At 35.5% G+C, this 7,097-nt stretch overlaps 1 non-coding gene across 1 annotated transcript; it reads left to right on the top strand.

Moving 5' to 3' along the window:
* The first annotated feature begins 6,170 nt into the window (after positions 1 to 6,170).
* On the top strand, positions 6,171 to 6,254 carry TRNAL-CAA. The gene has a single exon. It is a non-coding gene; the product is annotated as a tRNA-Leu (tRNA).
* Positions 6,255 to 7,097: the final 843 nt, after the last annotated feature.

Genomic DNA, 7,097 nt, shown 5'->3' on the forward strand with positions numbered 1-7,097 from the left:
AATACTATATCCTTTTCATTGATCATTATACTAGATTTACTTGGATTTACTTTCTTGAAAACAAGTTAGATGTGTTTGCAAAAAATTTTCAATTCAAATGCATGGTTGAGATTCAATTCACTGCCAAAATTAAGACTTTTAGGTCTGATGGAGGTAGTGAATTTCGTTCCAATGCCTTCAAATCTTACTTGTCTCAGAATGGCATTATCCATGAAATTTCATGTCCATATACTCCTCAACAAAATGGTTTAGTTGAGAGAAAGCATAGGCATGTCATCAAAACCACTATCACCTTGCTGTCACAGGCTTCCATTCCTATATCCTATTGTCCTTATGCTACACAAATAGCTATTTCTCTAATCAATCTTCTTCCTACTTTTGTTCTTCAATTCCATTCCCCTTAGTCTATGTTATATTGTTCTAATCCTGATTTGTCTTAGCTCAAAGTATTTGGTTGTGCATGCTATCCATACCTCAGACCATATAATTCCCTCAAATTGGAGCGTAGAACTAGAGAGTGTGTCTTCCTTGGTTACTCCATAGTATCTAAAGGTTATTTGTATCTTGACCTTTCATCAAATTGATTTATACTTCTAGACATGTCCTTTTTAATGAATCTAAGTTTCCTTACACTCTTTATACACCCACTAAATCTACTTTCTCCAAATTCACTTCTACTTCCACTGATGCTACTTGGTTTTCAAACCTACCATATCTCCATTCTACAAATTAGCCTTTAGTCCTATATCCTTTTCCTTCTGCTCAGTCCACTAACTCTTCTTCCTTTCCTACCACTCCACACATTCCACTTGCTACCTCACCTGATCCACCCTCTCAACCTGTTCCTACTCCAACTATTTCCCATCCTATAGCTTCCTCCACTCCTACTATAGATTCTAATATGTCTAATCCTACTATTTTGGATTCTGCAATTCCCAATTCTGTAACCCCCCTTTCTAATGTCACTTTCCCTATTTCACAACCATCTACTCAAAACTAGCACCCTAAACGGACTAGATCAAAGAGTTGTATTACTAAGCCTAAGCTATGTTACAAGGCTGTCGTTGATTACACTTATATTAAGCCTCCTACATACAAAATTGCTCCTCAATATCCCAAATGGTGTGAAGCAATGGATGCTGAATTCAAAACTTTCCAGAACCAAGACAATTGGACTTAGTTCCTTCACCTCCCAATGTGAATATTGTGGTCTGCAAGTGGGTCTTCAAACTTAAGTTGCATAGTAATGGTTCTATTGCTAGATACAAAGCCAAGTTAGTGGCTAAGGGATTTCATCAGCAAGCTGGATTGGATTATACAGACACATTTAGTCCTATTATCAATCCTGCCATTATAAGGTTAGTTTTAGCAATTCTAGTCAGTTCTTACCGGGATATGTTTATTCCAAGCATCCTAATTATGTTTGCAAATTGCATAAGTCCTTGTATGGTTTGAAACAAACTTGAGAGCTTGGTTTGAAAGGTTCACATTTCATCTGCTACACTTCGGCTTTACTGCTTCCCTAACTGATAGCTTTCTCTTCATTTTTCAAACCACACAAATTATCATCTACTTGCTCTTGTATGTGGATGACATTAACATCACAAGCAACAATTTTGCTCACATCAGTAGCCTTATTGATGTCCTCAGTTCTACTTTTGAGGTAAAGGACTTGGGGCCTCTCTCTTACTTTCTGGGTATACAAATTCAGCCTACTAAGTATGGTCTCAACTTGACACAAAGTAAATATGCCTCTAATGTCTTATACAGGTTCCAAATGGAAAATGCCAAGCCTACTAAAACCCCTTGTTGTCCTTCTAAGAGATTGCTGCCTTATGAGGGACTGTGCTTTCTAATCCTACTAAATATAGATCTATGGTTGGAGCTTTATAGTATTTGACATTCACATGCCCTAACTTAGCTTTCAATGTGCACTAGCTCTGTCAATTTATGCATCATCCAACCTCGACTCATTTTGAGGCTGCTAAGCGTGTTCTCAAAGATGTCAAGGGCACTATTCACCATGGTATCAATTTCTCCCCTGGTCCCTTGACTCTCTCATCTTTCATTAATGCTAACTGGGCAAAGGATCTATCTAATCATCGTTCAACAATTGGGTTCTTGGTTTTCCTTGGTTCTAGACATGTGTCCTTTGGTCTTCTAAGAAGCAATCTACAGTATCACGCTCCTCTACAAAAGCTGAGTACAGGACCTTGGCCACCACTACAGCTGAATTGCCTTGGCTGCACATTCTTTTCAAGGGGCCTAAATTGTTTCTATATCATGTTCCAGTGTTATGGTGTCACAATGTCTCAGCTATTGCCCTTTCGGCCAATCCAATCTTCCATTTTCGCACCAAACATATTGAAGTTGACTACCATTTTGTCTATGAAAAGGTTCTTCGTAGAGATTTGTGTGTGAAGTTTGTTTCGGGCAAGGATAATTTAGTAGATATTTTCACCAAATCTCTACCCTCGCCTTTGTTTCTTCATCAAAGGTGCAAACTCATAGTGGATTCCTCCCCCTCTCATTTGAGGGGGGATGTTAAGGAAGATACACAAACCCAGAACAAAACAACATCATTGACTTCAACACAATAAGCATGAAACGGACAGTTTCATTTAAAAGTCCAAACACATTGTTTTATTTAACTCAAGCAACGTCAATAGATCCATTGCTAAACGGTGTCATTCTGGTCCTTTGTGAGTTAGTTACACAAGGCGGGAATGGCAGTTACCTTGCTTTGGGTTTTGGTTTTCACATTATGTGGATCAATTCCGTAATTCTAGGGATTCAATTATACGGTTGTAGAGTTTCATATAGTATAAATACTGTGATATAGTTCATATTGTTATTTCAAGCAAAAAGATCAATAAAAGTTCTTCTAGATATTTCTCTCATTCTCTGTGTGTGTGTGTGTGATCTTTCCTACATAATCACTTTAATCTTTGAAACTTTCTTCACATTGAAGAACTATCACTAACCATAGTTTTCATCAAGACTAAGGAGTTAGTGCACCAAGTTGGCTTTGGAGTGCTGATAGAGACTTAGCCTGATGGAGGAGCTCTAAAGGTCTTGTTGCTGGCTTTCTTTAAGTAGTGGTGGGACACAACCCGCATGTTCCATAGTATTGGTAGGGAGCTGACTCTAACCCTACATGACACCTACCACCTCATCAAACTTCATTGTAAGGGGGGAAGGGGGGTAGCTGTGAGGTTCTAGAACCTCCTTGTTGATGCTTGCCCTGATAAGGCATTATTGGGCACACTTTTCGGACCAGCACTGTCAACTTAGGGGCCTGTACTTGCTCAAAAACAAGCCTCAGACCACTCGTGGGATCAAGAAGGGATGGCCCAAGCCTTCATTCTTCATCTACTTGCACGACACTTCGATAGCCAATGCAGTTAGGTCAATCTCACTCTACTACTTTACTTTGTTGGTTGACTTTGTGGAGGTGGCGGACTATCACAAAGTCACTCAAGTATTTAAAGGAACCAAGACAACAAGAGGCCTTGGTAATGGTGGGTTCAATGGCGGATTAAGTCGTGTTAATTATCATTTTCACAACACATCTACAAGCCCGATTCAGCCACGATCAACTTATTTGTGGGCTTAATCCATGTGTTTTATTTTATTTTATTCTTTTAAGCATGACCTAAACTCATATGACATATTGGGAAAATTGAAGAAGTGTGTTTTGGAGGGCATGGTTTGATTCCTTTTGGACTTTTTGCATAAGCCTAACTCATGCATGCTACAAAGCGGGCTAGGGATGCTAGTAGCACCTCAGGGTCATGGAGGGGGTCTTGTACCTGAAATTTCAACTCCAGATAAGGTCTTATGCTCGTGCTGTATGTGGCCCAAGTAATTTGCCCTACATATTTTTCTGCCTAAAAAACATAGGTGACTCTAATTGGCTAGTCTCACCTATTGTAGCCACCTATTGCAGCCTTCAAGAACCTACCATGACTAGGAAAGGGCAGCCATTAAGATTGAGCCACTTTATTTCCTCAATAATTCTTAAAAGCAAGCCAATCTTTTATCCAAACAAAATGAAAATTGTACAAACATCAATTTAGCACCTTGGAGGTCCATAGCCTTATCTTTTAGTTTAAAACTAGTCATTAAGGACATCTCAAGCCAGGTACAAAACATTTTTTAGTTCAAAAATAAGCTAACCATGTTTTACCCTTACATTTGAAATTTTTGAGTAAAACCCCATTCAGGTAGCAAAGATTCTCACTGTTTTAAAGTTTGTGGGTGGAAATACCAGTACAGAGGAACCTACCCTCTTAGTTTTCTCTTCCTGCTGTCTGTGAGTCGAAGTTTCAAACTTGATGTTCTAAGTTTATTTTTTGCATTTTTGTTATAAGCATTTTTTATTTCTCTCTTGTTAAAAAATCATTGACCTTTGTTCATCATACATTTTAAATTTTGGGCTTAGTTTCACAAATAAACATTTCTAAAGAGCCCAAGGGGAATTTAGGATTGTTCCACCATTTTGGCCATTGTCGCAAAACATCCCCGACTAGCGGCATGCTCACTCTACCATCTCTTGACAGAGGTTGACCCAGCCAAAGACGATGACTTTGTTAGCTTCTCTTCTCTAGTGTACACAATATATTTTTTAAAATATTCGGAATATATATGATGTAATGAGAGTGTGATCTAGTGTTTTAAACTTTATTATTACCTTAGACAAAACTGATTTGACAATATATTATTGGAAGGTGTAAATATAGGCTTTTACACTACATACTTTTTGAACTTAAGCTCTTTATGTAAAAGAAACCCATGGCCAATCATTAAACTAATATTATTTAAAACAACATATTTTATCAAACATTCAATAACACCTCACTGTAAATAAATAAATAATAAAAAAAAAAGTCACTATCAAAGATTCAAAGTTCAAACATATATATATATATATATATATATATATAGAGAGAGAGAGAGAGAGAGAGAGAGAGAGAGAGAGAGAGAGAGAGAGAGCATGTTGAGGGTTGATTTTTAACTAGAGTTCGTCGCAGCTACAAGCTTGATCATTCACTGGAGTTCTTTATATTAAATATATCTTTAATAGGTTTTTATAAACCAGATGTAAGATTGGAGGAGGCCAAAAATATAACATTTTAATGGGTTTTAAGTCAGATTAATTAAATCTGTAGTCTCTCTCTCTCTCTCTCTCTCTCTCAAAATCCTGATGGGGTGGGGGGGGGAGGTAAGTAAATTTTAAGATAATTTTAAATTTTATTAGTATCATAATTGGAAATTTTGAAATGTCAAGGTGGGGGGGGGGGGGATCGAAATAAAATGAAATACAAATGAAAAAAGATTATATGAAGACTCACCACAAATAAAATAATGATTTTGTAAAAATATTGTGAGATTTTATTGTGTCACTAGACTTTCTCATAATAGTAAAAATACATGTAAATTAATAACTGATATAAATATATAAAATTATTATTATTATTATTATTATTATGAAGGGATAAAAATCATAAAAATCAATGCAAGACCAAATCGATGCATTAGATTGTAGTTTGTCCTCTTTTTTATCATCAAACTATATTTTTAAATCAATGTGCCAGATGATTCAAACCTACATATTTATACAGATATTACTATGTATTTCAAGTTATATCTAGTGTAATTTTAAATGTTACACTTACACCTTTCAATAATTTTAACTGTTACACTAATTACACCCTTCAATATTTTTTTTTATTTGATGCAAACTTTAACAAATTTATCATTAGATTAAATTATCTTTGAATATTCTTCATATTTTCCAAATTTAAAGAAAATAAAAAATTAATAACTATATAATCAATCAAATGTTTAAAGTTCAAGTTTTCGTAAATTAAGATTATACATCAAAGATAAGTTTATTAATAAAATAATAAACTACGTCCAATTGGTACGAAATTTCGTACGCATAGAACATAGAGAACATATTATAATCTAATAATGAGTTTTCAAATTATTAATCTAATAAATAGTTTTAGGTGGCGTAACATTTCTAAAAATTACATCAAATGTAACTTAAATCTCACCCATTTAACAGATATTGAATCACGGTATTTTCAACCTGGCTATATAGAATCAGTTATACTAAGATTATCCTTAGGGTTTACAAAACTAAAGAGAAAACTGCAGCAAATGTCAGGATGGCCGAGTGGTCTAAGGCGCCAGACTCAAGTTCTGGTCTTCGTGAGAGGGCGTGGGTTCAAATCCCACTTCTGACACTTTGTTTAATTTTGGTCTTCGTGAGTAGGCGTGAGTTCAAATCCCACTTCTGACACTTCGTTTAATTTTGGCATCTTTTACTCTCATATATGGATTCTTGCTACCATATGTAACTTTGCTGAATTGATGGTTTTCAGACTTGGGTCTGGCCAAGCTCTAACATTTGCACCAATTTTTGTCATTGTGCGGTAGCGATCAGCGATTAAGCTTTCAAAAAGTAAACATGTCCAATTTTGGATGACTTATAAACCCCTATATCTGCGCTGCATATTGTATGTATATATGAATGACAGTGCTGGCCATGTTTAGAGTCAGCAGCATATGGAAGAAACCAAAGACAGATTTCAAATGGATGGAACAAAGATAAATGAAGAGTACGTTGATACATAAAATGCCTAGCAGACTAGAGGAAAATTTATTTACAAATGATATTTAAACCTTCAACATGCGTAAAACTGCCACATACTCTGCCGACAGGGTTGCATTTAGACCGTAGAATATAGAGGTGATTCTGTAAGCTCTAAGAAAGCTAATCCACTCTGAAGCCTTTTGTCGTAGACTCATGATGCACTTTGTTTAATTTTGGCATATTTTATTCTCATATATGGATTCTTGCTACCATGTGTAACCTTGCTGAATTGATAGAATTCATATTTGAAAATTTCACCATTTGAATTACATAATCTATATGTTCTTAACATTCATACCAATTTTCATGTGAATTGGATGTTATTTATCATTCGGTCCATAAATTCATCTTTTATGCATTATTTTAAACTACAAAAACTTGATTTTAAACAACTGATTGATAACATCACTATTAATCTTTGATCACCTTGAAA

This window comes from Quercus lobata, chromosome 4 (assembly GCF_001633185.2).
Source record: "Quercus lobata isolate SW786 chromosome 4, ValleyOak3.0 Primary Assembly, whole genome shotgun sequence".
NCBI classification, from domain to species: Eukaryota; Viridiplantae; Streptophyta; class Magnoliopsida; order Fagales; family Fagaceae; genus Quercus; species Quercus lobata.